The following is a 19,996-nucleotide window of genomic DNA, read 5'->3' as shown; positions in this document are numbered from 1 at the left end:
GAACTGTGCTCCTTCAGTCAAATCAGCAAGCTTGTTTCTGTAGTGTAGTGGTTATCACGTTCGCCTCACACGCGAAAAGTCCCTGGTTTGAGACCGGGCAGAAACACTTGGCAGCAGCAGCTTTTGTGTTTGCTCCCTAAAACCTCAGTCTCTCTCAATGCACACTTAGACAGAAATGACCTTTAAAAACTTGTGACCTGTGTAAAACGTGCTTTACTATTGCAGGACGCTAAAAAGTTATCTGCATCCCTCGGTGGTCGTGCATGTGCATTGTTTCTTGTTCTGTTTTTTTTTTTTTTTCTTGGCCATGTTATATTGTGGGGCCTTTAAAGCTGTGACTTTGATAGGAACATTGCAAGCGGCAAAATCAACAAGTGCAGACTGAAGAGTCCGACCTGCACACTGTTTTGGCTGTCAGGATGGCCGAGTGGTCTAAGGCGCCAGACTCAAGAGAGCTTGATCTTCAGTGAAGCTGAGCCTTCTGGTCTCTTCATGGAGGCGTGGGTTCAAATCCCACTTCTGACAGGTGTATTTTCGTACCTTAAATCTTGCTCTGCTTGCAGAGCCAGCTCCTCACACCACTATCTTTGGAAGCTGCTGTGGCATGTGAGGAGAAATCCACCAACCCATCGGCTGGGCCCTCAATCAAAATTCTGTGTATTACTGGAAGGGGCGTCTCAGGCACACCTTCTGTTAGAGCTGCACTTTATGACAGTAACTACCATGCTGGTTTCTACTTAAGCAGTTGATTCTATCGTTTGAAGTGAGGCTCTCCTGCCACCTTTTGGGCAAAGAAGACTCTGCCCCTGCAACAACACAGGCAGACAAGCTCAAACTAGGTTTCTTGGTTAGGTGGGCGGAGCATATTGGCAATGGTGCCTCCTCGTGACTTGCAATTTACATGAAGAAGACAGAGAGGCAGCTGGGAGTAGGCAGTACCCATGAACCCCTGAACACTGTCTTGCGACTAGCACACAATTCTGAAATGAGGCGGGGGAAAGGAGGTGATTTCCCCATCAAGGGCCATTCCGGGAAATCAGCCACCCTGCGTCTCCCAGGTGAGTGTTTCAGGCCTATGAGCCACTAATATAAATCTCGCCTGATCGAGCCTGATCGAGCGCTGACCGAGCAAGTGTGCTTGAATCCAAGAGGCATGCTCCTCTGGCTCAAGAGCTAGCAGGCCCTTCAGTGCTTCTGGTTGGGAAATCTAAGGTGCAAGGGTCCATGACTAGCAGCGGGTTACAACTACCAGAAAGGGTCTGCTTTTCACATCAGTCCCCTAGTTCAGCTCACTGGCACAGGGCATTTTGACTACCTCTTGCCTTGCTAGAGACAAACAAAAAATCCTTGACAGAAAACATCAATTGCTATGGCACGCTTAGAGAGAGAGAGCCTCCAAATGGCCCTGCTTTTCTGAAAGACGCTTCAGAAGATGTTTCAAATGACTATGCAGCGGCAGTCTAGTTGGTATAGGGGTATGATTCTCGCTTCGGGTGTGAGAGGACCTCGGTTCAAATCCCAGACAAACCCCTACCTTTAGAGGTTCAGTCTGTGTTTTAAACAGGAGTATTTCTGCTTTTCACTCTTGTAAGATGTCATGTTGCAATGCAATACATGCTTTATACTGGCGTCGAGACGGTTCAGCATCATGAAGGTATGCGAGATTTCTTTGCAACTGCTTTTCTGTGCTGGAGCAGCAGTGCTCGTAGGAACATTAAATGCACAGTGCTTCTCCATGGTAATTTCGGGTCCAGTTCTGAAATCACCTCTTGGAATGAAAGTGATCCCAGTTCCTTTCTTCCAAGGGAAGAGATTGTGTTCCGGAAGGCTCAGCTTTGAGCGTCATGAACATTGGCCCTCATCCTTGCATCCCAGTCCAATGCATAGCCACATAAAGCAAGCAGGTGTGTCTGTTTCCATAGTGTGGTGGTTCCAGTACAATGCATAGCCACATGAAGCAAGCCGGCAAGTGTGTCTGCTTGTGTAGTGTAGTGGTTATCATGCGCACCTCACATGCGAAAGGTCCCTGGTTCGAGTCGCTGGGCTTTTTCACAGTATTTGCATTTCCTGCCTCACCTGACAGGCAAGCTGAGATAAAAGAGACTGTGTCTATCCCTCACCATCGTGAGGTACTACGCTCCTGGGGCATCTGTCACAGCTCACCAAGAGGAGTTGCGCCAGCTTACGGCAGTCAGTTGCTCACTGTTTGACCTTTGCAATGAAGCCTGAGCCTACAGCATTCAAGCCAGCCAAGGAAGGAAGGTACGAGAGCGAAAATAGCTTTCCTGCCCTCACCAAGAACACACACCTTGAGCAAATAAAGTGCCAGACTTACAAGGCCCTATCGCCACCGGAGCATCACTTTTAGTGACGCCCCGGTGGCACTATGCACTGCGCGGTATTTACAAGATGGCGTTCAGCCACTTTTTGTGGCTTAACACCACCTTGTAAATACGGCCCCTTAGCACGCAGCGCGTTCCCTGGAAGGGGCGTGCAATGGGTGTTGTTGGGAGTGTGCCACAGCAACACCATAGCATTTTGATGCTGCTCCAGATTTAGGAGTTGGCGTAAATCTGCGTCAGCGCCAAAATCCAACGCCATCCCAGGGGTGTCGTTAGAGTGGCGCACTGAGGAGAAATGTTTTCATTTCTCCTTGTTTTTGCTCTTGCTATGTGTGATGCATTCTGCAGCACACATAGAAGTAAGAGCAAATCACCATTGAAGATTTTTTTTTGGGGCAGGAAGGTGTCCCTTCCTGCACAAAAACAATTTCCCCCTCAACGCAGTCATCCTTGTACCATGATGCAAGAACGGCTGCGTTGGCGCTCAGCAGCTAATTTAGAGCTGGCGCAGGGGGAAGCACAGGGGTGCGCTGTATTCTACTAAATACGGCGCTTTCCTGCATTTTGAAAATGACGGCACGTGGGGCTTGCAAATTTGGCACAGCGTCGCGCTTAGTCATTTTCTTGTAAATCTGGGCCAAAATGTCTAAAGGATAGAGGCTTTTTATGTCATGTTCGATGAAGACCATGCAAATGACTCTAGTCGTACTGCAAAAGAGAGCACCATGTGCAGTTTCTTGCTTTGGGATGTAGTCTCCCACTCTCTGTCACCAATCCTCCGAGCAGGGTCGGAGCCGTTGCATTTCTGTGCCCAGGCTCGTTGGTCTAGGGGTATGATTCTCGCTTAGGGTGCGAGAGGTCCCGGGTTCAAATCGCGGACGAGCCCATTTTAGCGGAAAACAATCAAATCCTGCTCAAAATACACAACCCCTCAACATTTCTCCTTTTACTCGAAGCATTGTTGCGCAAAACATATTTTTTGCCTCAGGCGAAAAATGGATTACAATGCCTTGGCTTCCTTCCTGCTTGCTCTCAGTGCGCCCTGTGTGATGATTTCACAGGCTCTCCTTCCTGGCATTTAGGCATCAGATATTTGTCTGTCTCTGCCCGCAGCTATGGGATTTTTCAGGACGTCTGAGTGTATGCATGCTGGCCGACACCGCTGCAATTTTCACACTTACCCCTCGCATTCCGAGCAACTGCTGATAAAGTATAGAGGAAATCGTGCAAACATATGAGGGGAACTGTGCTCCTTCAGTCAAATCAGCAAGCTTGTTTCTGTAGTGTAGTGGTTATCACGTTCGCCTCACACGCGAAAAGTCCCCGGTTTGAGACCGGGCAGAAACACTTGGCAGCAGCAGCTTTTGTGTTTGCTCCCTAAAACCTCAGTCTCTCTCAATGCACACTTAGACAGAAATGACCTTTAAAAACTTGTGACCTGTGTAAAACGTGCTTTACTATTGCAGGACGCTAAAAAGTTATCTGCATCCCTCGGTGGTCGTGCATGTGCATTGTTTCTTGTTCTGTTTTTTTTTTTTTTTCTTGGCCATGTTATATTGTGGGGCCTTTAAAGCTGTGACTTTGATAGGAACATTGCAAGCGGCAAAATCAACAAGTGCAGACTGAAGAGTCCGACCTGCACACTGTTTTGGCTGTCAGGATGGCCGAGTGGTCTAAGGCGCCAGACTCAAGAGAGCTTGATCTTCAGTGAAGCTGAGCCTTCTGGTCTCTTCATGGAGGCGTGGGTTCAAATCCCACTTCTGACAGGTGTATTTTCTTCCCTTAAATCTTGCTCTGCTTGCAGAGCCAGCTCCTCAGACCACTATCTTTGGAAGCTGCTGTGGCATGTGAGGAGAAATCCACCAACCCATCGGCTGGGCCCTCAATCAAAATTCTGTGTATTACTGGAAGGGGCGTCTCAGGCACACCTTCTGTTAGAGCTGCACTTTATGACAGTAACTACCATGCTGGTTTCTACTTAAGCAGTTGATTCTATCGTTTGAAGTGAGGCTCTCCTGCCACCTTTTGGGCAAAGAAGACTCTGCCCCTGCAACAACACAGGCAGACAAGCTCAAACTAGGTTTCTTGGTTAGGTGGGCGGAGCATATTGGCAATGGTGCCTCCTCGTGACTTGCAATTTACATGAAGAAGACAGAGAGGCAGCTGGGAGTAGGCAGTACCCATGAACCCCTGAACACTGTCTTGCGACTAGCACACAATTCTGAAATGAGGCGGGGGAAAGGAGGTGATTTCCCCATCAAGGGCCATTCCGGGAAATCAGCCACCCTGCGTCTCCCAGGTGAGTGTTTCAGGCCTATGAGCCACTAATATAAATCTCGCCTGATCGAGCCTGATCGAGCGCTGACCGAGCAAGTGTGCTTGAATCCAAGAGGCATGCTCCTCTGGCTCAAGAGCTAGCAGGCCCTTCAGTGCTTCTGGTTGGGAAATCTAAGGTGCAAGGGTCCATGACTAGCAGCGGGTTACAACTACCAGAAAGGGTCTGCTTTTCACATCAGTCCCCTAGTTCAGCTCACTGGCACAGGGCATTTTGACTACCTCTTGCCTTGCTAGAGACAAACAAAAAATCCTTGACAGAAAACATCAATTGCTATGGCACGCTTAGAGAGAGAGAGCCTCCAAATGGCCCTGCTTTTCTGAAAGACGCTTCAGAAGATGTTTCAAATGACTATGCAGCGGCAGTCTAGTTGGTATAGGGGTATGATTCTCGCTTCGGGTGTGAGAGGACCTCGGTTCAAATCCCAGACAAACCCCTACCTTTAGAGGTTCAGTCTGTGTTTTAAACAGGAGTATTTCTGCTTTTCACTCTTGTAAGATGTCATGTTGCAATGCAATACATGCTTTATACTGGCGTCGAGACGGTTCAGCATCATGAAGGTATGCGAGATTTCTTTGCAACTGCTTTTCTGTGCTGGAGCAGCAGTGCTCGTAGGAACATTAAATGCACAGTGCTTCTCCATGGTAATTTCGGGTCCAGTTCTGAAATCACCTCTTGGAATGAAAGTGATCCCAGTTCCTTTCTTCCAAGGGAAGAGATTGTGTTCCGGAAGGCTCAGCTTTGAGCGTCATGAACATTGGCCCTCATCCTTGCATCCCAGTCCAATGCATAGCCACATAAAGCAAGCAGGTGTGTCTGTTTCCATAGTGTGGTGGTTCCAGTACAATGCATAGCCACATGAAGCAAGCCGGCAAGTGTGTCTGCTTGTGTAGTGTAGTGGTTATCATGCGCACCTCACATGCGAAAGGTCCCTGGTTCGAGTCGCTGGGCTTTTTCACAGTATTTGCATTTCCTGCCTCACCTGACAGGCAAGCTGAGATAAAAGAGACTGTGTCTATCCCTCACCATCGTGAGGTACTACGCTCCTGGGGCATCTGTCACAGCTCACCAAGAGGAGTTGCGCCAGCTTACAGCAGTCAGTTGCTCACTGTTTGACCTTTGCAATGAAGCCTGAGCCTACAGCATTCAAGCCAGCCAAGGAAGGAAGGTACGAGAGCGAAAATAGCTTTCCTGCCCTCACCAAGAACACACACCTTGAGCAAATAAAGTGCCAGACTTACAAGGCCCTATCGCCACCGGAGCATCACTTTTAGTGACGCCCCGGTGGCACTATGCACTGCGCGGTATTTACAAGATGGCGTTCAGCCACTTTTTGTGGCTTAACACCACCTTGTAAATACGGCCCCTTAGCACGCAGCGCGTTCCCTGGAAGGGGCGTGCAATGGGTGTTGTTGGGAGTGTGCCACAGCAACACCATAGCATTTTGATGCTGCTCCAGATTTAGGAGTTGGCGTAAATCTGCGTCAGCGCCAAAATCCAACCCCATCCCAGGGGTGTCGTTAGAGTGGCGCACTGAGGAGAAATGTTTTCATTTCTCCTTGTTTTTGCTCTTGCTATGTGTGATGCATTCTGCAGCACACATAGAAGTAAGAGCAAATCACCATTGAAGATTTTTTTTTTGGGCAGGAAGGTGTCCCTTCCTGCACAAAAACAATTTCCCCCTCAACGCAGTCATCCTTGTACCATGGTGCAAGAACGGCTGCGTTGGCGCTCAGCAGCTAATTTAGAGCTGGCGCAGGGGGAAGCACAGGGGTGCGCTGTATTCTACTAAATACGGCGCTTTCCTGCATTTTGAAAATGACGGCACGTGGGGCTTGCAAATTTGGCACAGCGTCGCGCTTAGTCATTTTCTTGTAAATCTGGGCCAAAATGTCTAAAGGATAGAGGCTTTTTATGTCATGTTCGATGAAGACCATGCAAATGACTCTAGTCGTACTGCAAAAGAGAGCACCATGTGCAGTTTCTTGCTTTGGGATGTAGTCTCCCACTCTCTGTCACCAATCCTCCGAGCAGGGTCGGAGCCGTTGCATTTCTGTGCCCAGGCTCGTTGGTCTAGGGGTATGATTCTCGCTTAGGGTGCGAGAGGTCCCGGGTTCAAATCGCGGACGAGCCCATTTTAGCGGAAAACAATCAAATCCTGCTCAAAATACACAACCCCTCAACATTTCTCATTTTACTCGAAGCATTGTTGCGCAAAACATATTTTTTGCCTCAGGCGAAAAATGGATTACAATGCCTTGGCTTCCTTCCTGCTTGCTCTCAGTGCGCCCTGTGTGATGATTTCACAGGCTCTCCTTCCTGGCATTTAGGCATCAGATATTTGTCTGTCTCTGCCCGCAGCTATGGGATTTTTCAGGACGTCTGAGTGTATGCATGCTGGCCGACACCGCTGCAATTTTCACACTTACCCCTCGCATTCCGAGCAACTGCTGATAAAGTATAGAGGAAATCGTGCAAACATATGAGGGGAACTGTGCTCCTTCAGTCAAATCAGCAAGCTTCTTTCTGTAGTGTAGTGGTTATCACGTTCGCCTCACACGCGAAAAGTCCCCGGTTTGAGACCGGGCAGAAACACTTGGCAGCAGCAGCTTTTGTGTTTGCTCCCTAAAACCTCAGTCTCTCTCAATGCACACTTAGACAGAAATGACCTTTAAAAACTTGTGACCTGTGTAAAACGTGCTTTACTATTGCAGGACGCTAAAAAGTTATCTGCATCCCTCGGTGGTCGTGCATGTGCATTGTTTCTTGTTCTGTTTTTTTTTTTTTTTCTTGGCCATGTTATATTGTGGGGCCTTTAAAGCTGTGACTTTGATAGGAACATTGCAAGCGGCAAAATCAACAAGTGCAGACTGAAGAGTCCGACCTGCACACTGTTTTGGCTGTCAGGATGGCCGAGTGGTCTAAGGCGCCAGACTCAAGAGAGCTTGATCTTCAGTGAAGCTGAGCCTTCTGGTCTCTTCATGGAGGCGTGGGTTCAAATCCCACTTCTGACAGGTGTATTTTCTTCCCTTAAATCTTGCTCTGCTTGCAGAGCCAGCTCCTCAGACCACTATCTTTGGAAGCTGCTGTGGCATGTGAGGAGAAATCCACCAACCCATCGGCTGGGCCCTCAATCAAAATTCTGTGTATTACTGGAAGGGGCGTCTCAGGCACACCTTCTGTTAGAGCTGCACTTTATGACAGTAACTACCATGCTGGTTTCTACTTAAGCAGTTGATTCTATCGTTTGAAGTGAGGCTCTCCTGCCACCTTTTGGGCAAAGAAGACTCTGCCCCTGCAACAACACAGGCAGACAAGCTCAAACTAGGTTTCTTGGTTAGGTGGGCGGAGCATATTGGCAATGGTGCCTCCTCGTGACTTGCAATTTACATGAAGAAGACAGAGAGGCAGCTGGGAGTAGGCAGTACCCATGAACCCCTGAACACTGTCTTGCGACTAGCACACAATTCTGAAATGAGGCGGGGGAAAGGAGGTGATTTCCCCATCAAGGGCCATTCCGGGAAATCAGCCACCCTGCGTCTCCCAGGTGAGTGTTTCAGGCCTATGAGCCACTAATATAAATCTCGCCTGATCGAGCCTGATCGAGCGCTGACCGAGCAAGTGTGCTTGAATCCAAGAGGCATGCTCCTCTGGCTCAAGAGCTAGCAGGCCCTTCAGTGCTTCTGGTTGGGAAATCTAAGGTGCAAGGGTCCATGACTAGCAGCGGGTTACAACTACCAGAAAGGGTCTGCTTTTCACATCAGTCCCCTAGTTCAGCTCACTGGCACAGGGCATTTTGACTACCTCTTGCCTTGCTAGAGACAAACAAAAAATCCTTGACAGAAAACATCAATTGCTATGGCACGCTTAGAGAGAGAGAGCCTCCAAATGGCCCTGCTTTTCTGAAAGACGCTTCAGAAGATGTTTCAAATGACTATGCAGCGGCAGTCTAGTTGGTATAGGGGTATGATTCTCGCTTCGGGTGTGAGAGGACCTCGGTTCAAATCCCAGACAAACCCCTACCTTTAGAGGTTCAGTCTGTGTTTTAAACAGGAGTATTTCTGCTTTTCACTCTTGTAAGATGTCATGTTGCAATGCAATACATGCTTTATACTGGCGTCGAGACGGTTCAGCATCATGAAGGTATGCGAGATTTCTTTGCAACTGCTTTTCTGTGCTGGAGCAGCAGTGCTCGTAGGAACATTAAATGCACAGTGCTTCTCCATGGTAATTTCGGGTCCAGTTCTGAAATCACCTCTTGGAATGAAAGTGATCCCAGTTCCTTTCTTCCAAGGGAAGAGATTGTGTTCCGGAAGGCTCAGCTTTGAGCGTCATGAACATTGGCCCTCATCCTTGCATCCCAGTCCAATGCATAGCCACATAAAGCAAGCAGGTGTGTCTGTTTCCATAGTGTGGTGGTTCCAGTACAATGCATAGCCACATGAAGCAAGCCGGCAAGTGTGTCTGCTTGTGTAGTGTAGTGGTTATCATGCGCACCTCACATGCGAAAGGTCCCTGGTTCGAGTCGCTGGGCTTTTTCACAGTATTTGCATTTCCTGCCTCACCTGACAGGCAAGCTGAGATAAAAGAGACTGTGTCTATCCCTCACCATCGTGAGGTACTACGCTCCTGGGGCATCTGTCACAGCTCACCAAGAGGAGTTGCGCCAGCTTACGGCAGTCAGTTGCTCACTGTTTGACCTTTGCAATGAAGCCTGAGCCTACAGCATTCAAGCCAGCCAAGGAAGGAAGGTACGAGAGCGAAAATAGCTTTCCTGCCCTCACCAAGAACACACACCTTGAGCAAATAAAGTGCCAGACTTACAAGGCCCTATCGCCACCGGAGCATCACTTTTAGTGACGCCCCGGTGGCACTATGCACTGCGCGGTATTTACAAGATGGCGTTCAGCCACTTTTTGTGGCTTAACACCACCTTGTAAATACGGCCCCTTAGCACGCAGCGCGTTCCCTGGAAGGGGCGTGCAATGGGTGTTGTTGGGAGTGTGCCACAGCAACACCATAGCATTTTGATGCTGCTCCAGATTTAGGAGTTGGCGTAAATCTGCGTCAGCGCCAAAATCCAACGCCATCCCAGGGGTGTCGTTAGAGTGGCGCACTGAGGAGAAATGTTTTCATTTCTCCTTGTTTTTGCTCTTGCTATGTGTGATGCATTCTGCAGCACACATAGAAGTAAGAGCAAATCACCATTGAAGATTTTTTTTTTGGGCAGGAAGGTGTCCCTTCCTGCACAAAAACAATTTCCCCCTCAACGCAGTCATCCTTGTACCATGGTGCAAGAACGGCTGCGTTGGCGCTCAGCAGCTAATTTAGAGCTGGCGCAGGGGGAAGCACAGGGGTGCGCTGTATTCTACTAAATACGGCGCTTTCCTGCATTTTGAAAATGACGGCACGTGGGGCTTGCAAATTTGGCACAGCGTCGCGCTTAGTCATTTTCTTGTAAATCTGGGCCAAAATGTCTAAAGGATAGAGGCTTTTTATGTCATGTTCGATGAAGACCATGCAAATGACTCTAGTCGTACTGCAAAAGAGAGCACCATGTGCAGTTTCTTGCTTTGGGATGTAGTCTCCCACTCTCTGTCACCAATCCTCCGAGCAGGGTCGGAGCCGTTGCATTTCTGTGCCCAGGCTCGTTGGTCTAGGGGTATGATTCTCGCTTAGGGTGCGAGAGGTCCCGGGTTCAAATCGCGGACGAGCCCATTTTAGCGGAAAACAATCAAATCCTGCTCAAAATACACAACCCCTCAACATTTCTCATTTTACTCGAAGCATTGTTGCGCAAAACATATTTTTTGCCTCAGGCGAAAAATGGATTACAATGCCTTGGCTTCCTTCCTGCTTGCTCTCAGTGCGCCCTGTGTGATGATTTCACAGGCTCTCCTTTCTGGCATTTAGGCATCAGATATTTGTCTGTCTCTGCCCGCAGCTATGGGATTTTTCAGGACGTCTGAGTGTATGCATGCTGGCCGACACCGCTGCAATTTTCACACTTACCCCTCGCATTCCGAGCAACTGCTGATAAAGTATAGAGGAAATCGTGCAAACATATGAGGGGAACTGTGCTCCTTCAGTCAAATCAGCAAGCTTGTTTCTGTAGTGTAGTGGTTATCACGTTCGCCTCACACGCGAAAAGTCCCCGGTTTGAGACCGGGCAGAAACACTTGGCAGCAGCAGCTTTTGTGTTTGCTCCCTAAAACCTCAGTCTCTCTCAATGCACACTTAGACAGAAATGACCTTTAAAAACTTGTGACCTGTGTAAAACGTGCTTTACTATTGCAGGACGCTAAAAAGTTATCTGCATCCCTCGGTGGTCGTGCATGTGCATTGTTTCTTGTTCTGTTTTTTTTTTTTTTTCTTGGCCATGTTATATTGTGGGGCCTTTAAAGCTGTGACTTTGATAGGAACATTGCAAGCGGCAAAATCAACAAGTGCAGACTGAAGAGTCCGACCTGCACACTGTTTTGGCTGTCAGGATGGCCGAGTGGTCTAAGGCGCCAGACTCAAGAGAGCTTGATCTTCAGTGAAGCTGAGCCTTCTGGTCTCTTCATGGAGGCGTGGGTTCAAATCCCACTTCTGACAGGTGTATTTTCTTCCCTTAAATCTTGCTCTGCTTGCAGAGCCAGCTCCTCAGACCACTATCTTTGGAAGCTGCTGTGGCATGTGAGGAGAAATCCACCAACCCATCGGCTGGGCCCTCAATCAAAATTCTGTGTATTACTGGAAGGGGCGTCTCAGGCACACCTTCTGTTAGAGCTGCACTTTATGACAGTAACTACCATGCTGGTTTCTACTTAAGCAGTTGATTCTATCGTTTGAAGTGAGGCTCTCCTGCCACCTTTTGGGCAAAGAAGACTCTGCCCCTGCAACAACACAGGCAGACAAGCTCAAACTAGGTTTCTTGGTTAGGTGGGCGGAGCATATTGGCAATGGTGCCTCCTCGTGACTTGCAATTTACATGAAGAAGACAGAGAGGCAGCTGGGAGTAGGCAGTACCCATGAACCCCTGAACACTGTCTTGCGACTAGCACACAATTCTGAAATGAGGCGGGGGAAAGGAGGTGATTTCCCCATCAAGGGCCATTCCGGGAAATCAGCCACCCTGCGTCTCCCAGGTGAGTGTTTCAGGCCTATGAGCCACTAATATAAATCTCGCCTGATCGAGCCTGATCGAGCGCTGACCGAGCAAGTGTGCTTGAATCCAAGAGGCATGCTCCTCTGGCTCAAGAGCTAGCAGGCCCTTCAGTGCTTCTGGTTGGGAAATCTAAGGTGCAAGGGTCCATGACTAGCAGCGGGTTACAACTACCAGAAAGGGTCTGCTTTTCACATCAGTCCCCTAGTTCAGCTCACTGGCACAGGGCATTTTGACTACCTCTTGCCTTGCTAGAGACAAACAAAAAATCCTTGACAGAAAACATCAATTGCTATGGCACGCTTAGAGAGAGAGAGCCTCCAAATGGCCCTGCTTTTCTGAAAGACGCTTCAGAAGATGTTTCAAATGACTATGCAGCGGCAGTCTAGTTGGTATAGGGGTATGATTCTCGCTTCGGGTGTGAGAGGACCTCGGTTCAAATCCCAGACAAACCCCTACCTTTAGAGGTTCAGTCTGTGTTTTAAACAGGAGTATTTCTGCTTTTCACTCTTGTAAGATGTCATGTTGCAATGCAATACATGCTTTATACTGGCGTCGAGACGGTTCAGCATCATGAAGGTATGCGAGATTTCTTTGCAACTGCTTTTCTGTGCTGGAGCAGCAGTGCTCGTAGGAACATTAAATGCACAGTGCTTCTCCATGGTAATTTCGGGTCCAGTTCTGAAATCACCTCTTGGAATGAAAGTGATCCCAGTTCCTTTCTTCCAAGGGAAGAGATTGTGTTCCGGAAGGCTCAGCTTTGAGCGTCATGAACATTGGCCCTCATCCTTGCATCCCAGTCCAATGCATAGCCACATAAAGCAAGCAGGTGTGTCTGTTTCCATAGTGTGGTGGTTCCAGTACAATGCATAGCCACATGAAGCAAGCCGGCAAGTGTGTCTGCTTGTGTAGTGTAGTGGTTATCATGCGCACCTCACATGCGAAAGGTCCCTGGTTCGAGTCGCTGGGCTTTTTCACAGTATTTGCATTTCCTGCCTCACCTGACAGGCAAGCTGAGATAAAAGAGACTGTGTCTATCCCTCACCATCGTGAGGTACTACGCTCCTGGGGCATCTGTCACAGCTCACCAAGAGGAGTTGCGCCAGCTTACGGCAGTCAGTTGCTCACTGTTTGACCTTTGCAATGAAGCCTGAGCCTACAGCATTCAAGCCAGCCAAGGAAGGAAGGTACGAGAGCGAAAATAGCTTTCCTGCCCTCACCAAGAACACACACCTTGAGCAAATAAAGTGCCAGACTTACAAGGCCCTATCGCCACCGGAGCATCACTTTTAGTGACGCCCCGGTGGCACTATGCACTGCGCGGTATTTACAAGATGGCGTTCAGCCACTTTTTGTGGCTTAACACCACCTTGTAAATACGGCCCCTTAGCACGCAGCGCGTTCCCTGGAAGGGGCGTGCAATGGGTGTTGTTGGGAGTGTGCCACAGCAACACCATAGCATTTTGATGCTGCTCCAGATTTAGGAGTTGGCGTAAATCTGCGTCAGCGCCAAAATCCAACGCCATCCCAGGGGTGTCGTTAGAGTGGCGCACTGAGGAGAAATGTTTTCATTTCTCCTTGTTTTTGCTCTTGCTATGTGTGATGCATTCTGCAGCACACATAGAAGTAAGAGCAAATCACCATTGAAGATTTTTTTTTTGGGCAGGAAGGTGTCCCTTCCTGCACAAAAACAATTTCCCCCTCAACGCAGTCATCCTTGTACCATGGTGCAAGAACGGCTGCGTTGGCGCTCAGCAGCTAATTTAGAGCTGGCGCAGGGGGAAGCACAGGGGTGCGCTGTATTCTACTAAATACGGCGCTTTCCTGCATTTTGAAAATGACGGCACGTGGGGCTTGCAAATTTGGCACAGCGTCGCGCTTAGTCATTTTCTTGTAAATCTGGGCCAAAATGTCTAAAGGATAGAGGCTTTTTATGTCATGTTCGATGAAGATCATGCAAATGACTCTAGTCGTACTGCAAAAGAGAGCACCATGTGCAGTTTCTTGCTTTGGGATGTAGTCTCCCACTCTCTGTCACCAATCCTCCGAGCAGGGTCGGAGCCGTTGCATTTCTGTGCCCAGGCTCGTTGGTCTAGGGGTATGATTCTCGCTTAGGGTGCGAGAGGTCCCGGGTTCAAATCGCGGACGAGCCCATTTTAGCGGAAAACAATCAAATCCTGCTCAAAATACACAACCCCTCAACATTTCTCATTTTACTCGAAGCATTGTTGCGCAAAACATATTTTTTGCCTCAGGCGAAAAATGGATTACAATGCCTTGGCTTCCTTCCTGCTTGCTCTCAGTGCGCCCTGTGTGATGATTTCACAGGCTCTCCTTCCTGGCATTTAGGCATCAGATATTTGTCTGTCTCTGCCCGCAGCTATGGGATTTTTCAGGACGTCTGAGTGTATGCATGCTGGCCGACACCGCTGCAATTTTCACACTTACCCCTCGCATTCCGAGCAACTGCTGATAAAGTATAGAGGAAATCGTGCAAACATATGAGGGGAACTGTGCTCCTTCAGTCAAATCAGCAAGCTTGTTTCTGTAGTGTAGTGGTTATCACGTTCGCCTCACACGCGAAAAGTCCCTGGTTTGAGACCGGGCAGAAACACTTGGCAGCAGCAGCTTTTGTGTTTGCTCCCTAAAACCTCAGTCTCTCTCAATGCACACTTAGACAGAAATGACCTTTAAAAACTTGTGACCTGTGTAAAACGTGCTTTACTATTGCAGGACGCTAAAAAGTTATCTGCATCCCTCGGTGGTCGTGCATGTGCATTGTTTCTTGTTCTGTTTTTTTTTTTTTTTCTTGGCCATGTTATATTGTGGGGCCTTTAAAGCTGTGACTTTGATAGGAACATTGCAAGCGGCAAAATCAACAAGTGCAGACTGAAGAGTCCGACCTGCACACTGTTTTGGCTGTCAGGATGGCCGAGTGGTCTAAGGCGCCAGACTCAAGAGAGCTTGATCTTCAGTGAAGCTGAGCCTTCTGGTCTCTTCATGGAGGCGTGGGTTCAAATCCCACTTCTGACAGGTGTATTTTCTTCCCTTAAATCTTGCTCTGCTTGCAGAGCCAGCTCCTCAGACCACTATCTTTGGAAGCTGCTGTGGCATGTGAGGAGAAATCCACCAACCCATCGGCTGGGCCCTCAATCAAAATTCTGTGTATTACTGGAAGGGGCGTCTCAGGCACACCTTCTGTTAGAGCTGCACTTTATGACAGTAACTACCATGCTGGTTTCTACTTAAGCAGTTGATTCTATCGTTTGAAGTGAGGCTCTCCTGCCACCTTTTGGGCAAAGAAGACTCTGCCCCTGCAACAACACAGGCAGACAAGCTCAAACTAGGTTTCTTGGTTAGGTGGGCGGAGCATATTGGCAATGGTGCCTCCTCGTGACTTGCAATTTACATGAAGAAGACAGAGAGGCAGCTGGGAGTAGGCAGTACCCATGAACCCCTGAACACTGTCTTGCGACTAGCACACAATTCTGAAATGAGGCGGGGGAAAGGAGGTGATTTCCCCATCAAGGGCCATTCCGGGAAATCAGCCACCCTGCGTCTCCCAGGTGAGTGTTTCAGGCCTATGAGCCACTAATATAAATCTCGCCTGATCGAGCTTGATCGAGCGCTGACCGAGCAAGTGTGCTTGAATCCAAGAGGCATGCTCCTCTGGCTCAAGAGCTAGCAGGCCCTTCAGTGCTTCTGGTTGGGAAATCTAAGGTGCAAGGGTCCATGACTAGCAGCGGGTTACAACTACCAGAAAGGGTCTGCTTTTCACATCAGTCCCCTAGTTCAGCTCACTGGCACAGGGCATTTTGACTACCTCTTGCCTTGCTAGAGACAAACAAAAAATCCTTGACAGAAAACATCAATTGCTATGGCACGCTTAGAGAGAGAGAGCCTCCAAATGGCCCTGCTTTTCTGAAAGACGCTTCAGAAGATGTTTCAAATGACTATGCAGCGGCAGTCTAGTTGGTATAGGGGTATGATTCTCGCTTCGGGTGTGAGAGGACCTCGGTTCAAATCCCAGACAAACCCCTACCTTTAGAGGTTCAGTCTGTGTTTTAAACAGGAGTATTTCTGCTTTTCACTCTTGTAAGATGTCATGTTGCAATGCAATACATGCTTTATACTGGCGTCGAGATGGTTCAGCATCATGAAGGTATGCGAGATTTCTTTGCAACTGCTTTTCTGTGCTGGAGCAGCAGTGCTCGTAGGAACATTAAATGCACAGTGCTTCTCCATGGTAATTTCGGGTCCAGTTCTGAAATCACCTCTTGGAATGAAAGTGATCCCAGTTCCTTTCTTCCAAGGGAAGAGATTGTGTTCCGGAAGGCTCAGCTTTGAGCGTCATGAACATTGGCCCTCATCCTTGCATCCCAGTCCAATGCATAGCCACATAAAGCAAGCAGGTGTGTCTGTTTCCATAGTGTGGTGGTTCCAGTACAATGCATAGCCACATGAAGCAAGCCGGCAAGTGTGTCTGCTTGTGTAGTGTAGTGGTTATCATGCGCACCTCACATGCGAAAGGTCCCTGGTTCGAGTCGCTGGGCTTTTTCACAGTATTTGCATTTCCTGCCTCACCTGACAGGCAAGCTGAGATAAAAGAGACTGTGTCTATCCCTCACCATCGTGAGGTACTACGCTCCTGGGGCATCTGTCACAGCTCACCAAGAGGAGTTGCGCCAGCTTACGGCAGTCAGTTGCTCACTGTTTGACCTTTGCAATGAAGCCTGAGCCTACAGCATTCAAGCCAGCCAAGGAAGGAAGGTACGAGAGCGAAAATAGCTTTCCTGCCCTCACCAAGAACACACACCTTGAGCAAATAAAGTGCCAGACTTACAAGGCCCTATCGCCACCGGAGCATCACTTTTAGTGACGCCCCGGTGGCACTATGCACTGCGCGGTATTTACAAGATGGCGTTCAGCCACTTTTTGTGGCTTAACACCACCTTGTAAATACGGCCCCTTAGCACGCAGCGCGTTCCCTGGAAGGGGCGTGCAATGGGTGTTGTTGGGAGTGTGCCACAGCAACACCATAGCATTTTGATGCTGCTCCAGATTTAGGAGTTGGCGTAAATCTGCGTCAGCGCCAAAATCCAACGCCATCCCAGGGGTGTCGTTAGAGTGGCGCACTGAGGAGAAATGTTTTCATTTCTCCTTGTTTTTGCTCTTGCTATGTGTGATGCATTCTGCAGCACACATAGAAGTAAGAGCAAATCACCATTGAAGATTTTTTTTTTGGGCAGGAAGGTGTCCCTTCCTGCACAAAAACAATTTCCCCCTCAACGCAGTCATCCTTGTACCATGGTGCAAGAACGGCTGCGTTGGCGCTCAGCAGCTAATTTAGAGCTGGCGCAGGGGGAAGCACAGGGGTGCGCTGTATTCTACTAAATACGGCGCTTTCCTGCATTTTGAAAATGACGGCACGTGGGGCTTGCAAATTTGGCACAGCGTCGCGCTTAGTCATTTTCTTGTAAATCTGGGCCAAAATGTCTAAAGGATAGAGGCTTTTTATGTCATGTTCGATGAAGACCATGCAAATGACTCTAGTCGTACTGCAAAAGAGAGCACCATGTGCAGTTTCTTGCTTTGGGATGTAGTCTCCCACTCTCTGTCACCAATCCTCCGAGCAGGGTCGGAGCCGTTGCATTTCTGTGCCCAGGCTCGTTGGTCTAGGGGTATGATTCTCGCTTAGGGTGCGAGAGGTCCCGGGTTCAAATCCCGGACGAGCCCATTTTAGCGGAAAACAATCAAATCCTGCTCAAAATACACAACCCCTCAACATTTCTCATTTTACTCGAAGCATTGTTGCGCAAAACATATTTTTTGCCTCAGGCGAAAAATGGATTACAATGCCTTGGCTTCCTTCCTGCTTGCTCTCAGTGCGCCCTGTGTGATGATTTCACAGGCTCTCCTTCCTGGCATTTAGGCATCAGATATTTGTCTGTCTCTGCCCGCAGCTATGGGATTTTTCAGGACGTCTGAGTGTATGCATGCTGGCCGACACCGCTGCAATTTTCACACTTACCCCTCGCATTCCGAGCAACTGCTGATAAAGTATAGAGGAAATCGTGCAAACATATGAGGGGAACTGTGCTCCTTCAGTCAAATCAGCAAGCTTGTTTCTGTAGTGTAGTGGTTATCACGTTCGCCTCACACGCGAAAAGTCCCAGGTTTGAGACCGGGCAGAAACACTTGGCAGCAGCAGCTTTTGTGTTTGCTCCCTAAAACCTCAGTCTCTCTCAATGCACACTTAGACAGAAATGACCTTTAAAAACTTGTGACCTGTGTAAAACGTGCTTTACTATTGCAGGACGCTAAAAAGTTATCTGCATCCCTCGGTGGTCGTGCATGTGCATTGTTTCTTGTTCTGTTTTTTTTTTTTTTTCTTGGCCATGTTATATTGTGGGGCCTTTAAAGCTGTGACTTTGATAGGAACATTGCAAGCGGCAAAATCAACAAGTGCAGACTGAAGAGTCCGACCTGCACACTGTTTTGGCTGTCAGGATGGCCGAGTGGTCTAAGGCGCCAGACTCAAGAGAGCTTGATCTTCAGTGAAGCTGAGCCTTCTGGTCTCTTCATGGAGGCGTGGGTTCAAATCCCACTTCTGACAGGTGTATTTTCTTCCCTTAAATCTTGCTCTGCTTGCAGAGCCAGCTCCTCACACCACTATCTTTGGAAGCTGCTGTGGCATGTGAGGAGAAATCCACCAACCCATCGGCTGGGCCCTCAATCAAAATTCTGTGTATTACTGGAAGGGGCGTCTCAGGCACACCTTCTGTTAGAGCTGCACTTTATGACAGTAACTACCATGCTGGTTTCTACTTAAGCAGTTGATTCTATCGTTTGAAGTGAGGCTCTCCTGCCACCTTTTGGGCAAAGAAGACTCTGCCCCTGCAACAACACAGGCAGACAAGCTCAAACTAGGTTTCTTGGTTAGGTGGGCGGAGCATATTGGCAATGGTGCCTCCTCGTGACTTGCAATTTACATGAAGAAGACAGAGAGGCAGCTGGGAGTAGGCAGTACCCATGAACCCCTGAACACTGTCTTGCGACTAGCACACAATTCTGAAATGAGGCGGGGGAAAGGAGGTGATTTCCCCATCAAGGGCCATTCCGGGAAATCAGCCACCCTGCGTCTCCCAGGTGAGTGTTTCAGGCCTATGAGCCACTAATATAAATCTCGCCTGATCGAGCCTGATCGAGCGCTGACCGAGCAAGTGTGCTTGAATCCAAGAGGCATGCTCCTCTGGCTCAAGAGCTAGCAGGCCCTTCAGTGCTTCTGGTTGGGAAATCTAAGGTGCAAGGGTCCATGACTAGCAGCGGGTTACAACTACCAGAAAGGGTCTGCTTTTCACATCAGTCCCCTAGTTCAGCTCACTGGCACAGGGCATTTTTACTACCTCTTGCCTTGCTAGAGACAAACAAAAAATCCTTGACAGAAAACATCAATTGCTATGGCACGCTTAGAGAGAGAGAGCCTCCAAATGGCCCTGCTTTTCTGAAAGACGCTTCAGAAGATGTTTCAAATGACTATGCAGCGGCAGTCTAGTTGGTATAGGGGTATGATTCTCGCTTCGGGTGTGAGAGGACCTCGGTTCAAATCCCAGACAAACCCCTACCTTTAGAGGTTCAGTCTGTGTTTTAAACAGGAGTATTTCTGCTTTTCACTCTTGTAAGATGTCATGTTGCAATGCAATACATGCTTTATACTGGCGTCGAGACGGTTCAGCATCATGAAGGTATGCGAGATTTCTTTGCAACTGCTTTTCTGTGCTGGAGCAGCAGTGCTCGTAGGAACATTAAATGCACAGTGCTTCTCCATGGTAATTTCGGGTCCAGTTCTGAAATCACCTCTTGGAATGAAAGTGATCCCAGTTCCTTTCTTCCAAGGGAAGAGATTGTGTTCCGGAAGGCTCAGCTTTGAGCGTCATGAACATTGGCCCTCATCCTTGCATCCCAGTCCAATGCATAGCCACATAAAGCAAGCAGGTGTGTCTGTTTCCATAGTGTGGTGGTTCCAGTACAATGCATAGCCACATGAAGCAAGCCGGCAAGTGTGTCTGCTTGTGTAGTGTAGTGGTTATCATGCGCACCTCACATGCGAAAGGTCCCTGGTTCAAGTCGCTGGGCTTTTTCACAGTATTTGCATTTCCTGCCTCACCTGAC

General features: G+C 48.6%; 7 non-coding genes across 7 annotated transcripts; all 7 read left to right on the top strand.

Annotated features, from left to right (window-relative positions):
* Positions 1 to 413: 413 nt before the first annotated feature.
* On the top strand, positions 414 to 525 carry TRNAL-CAA (transfer RNA leucine (anticodon CAA)). Its single transcript has 2 exons — positions 414 to 451; positions 480 to 525. It is a non-coding gene; the product is annotated as a tRNA-Leu (tRNA).
* Positions 526 to 3,996: 3,471 nt separating this feature from the next.
* Positions 3,997 to 4,108, top strand: TRNAL-CAA (transfer RNA leucine (anticodon CAA)). Its single transcript has 2 exons — positions 3,997 to 4,034; positions 4,063 to 4,108. It is a non-coding gene; the product is annotated as a tRNA-Leu (tRNA).
* Positions 4,109 to 7,579: 3,471 nt separating this feature from the next.
* Positions 7,580 to 7,691, top strand: TRNAL-CAA (transfer RNA leucine (anticodon CAA)). The gene is made up of 2 exons: positions 7,580 to 7,617; positions 7,646 to 7,691. It is a non-coding gene; the product is annotated as a tRNA-Leu (tRNA).
* Positions 7,692 to 11,162: 3,471 nt separating this feature from the next.
* Positions 11,163 to 11,274, top strand: TRNAL-CAA (transfer RNA leucine (anticodon CAA)). Its single transcript has 2 exons — positions 11,163 to 11,200; positions 11,229 to 11,274. It is a non-coding gene; the product is annotated as a tRNA-Leu (tRNA).
* Positions 11,275 to 14,745: 3,471 nt separating this feature from the next.
* On the top strand, positions 14,746 to 14,857 carry TRNAL-CAA (transfer RNA leucine (anticodon CAA)). Its single transcript has 2 exons — positions 14,746 to 14,783; positions 14,812 to 14,857. It is a non-coding gene; the product is annotated as a tRNA-Leu (tRNA).
* A 2,631-nt stretch (positions 14,858 to 17,488) lies between these two features.
* TRNAP-AGG (transfer RNA proline (anticodon AGG)) lies at positions 17,489 to 17,560 on the top strand. The gene has a single exon. It is a non-coding gene; the product is annotated as a tRNA-Pro (tRNA).
* Positions 17,561 to 18,328: 768 nt separating this feature from the next.
* Positions 18,329 to 18,440, top strand: TRNAL-CAA (transfer RNA leucine (anticodon CAA)). The gene is made up of 2 exons: positions 18,329 to 18,366; positions 18,395 to 18,440. It is a non-coding gene; the product is annotated as a tRNA-Leu (tRNA).
* Positions 18,441 to 19,996: the final 1,556 nt, after the last annotated feature.

This window comes from Pleurodeles waltl, unplaced genomic scaffold (assembly GCF_031143425.1).
Source record: "Pleurodeles waltl isolate 20211129_DDA unplaced genomic scaffold, aPleWal1.hap1.20221129 scaffold_72, whole genome shotgun sequence".
NCBI classification, from domain to species: Eukaryota; Metazoa; Chordata; class Amphibia; order Caudata; family Salamandridae; genus Pleurodeles; species Pleurodeles waltl.
The sequence above is the reverse complement of the archived record's forward strand: the minus strand, read 5'-3'. Positions and strand labels throughout refer to the sequence as shown.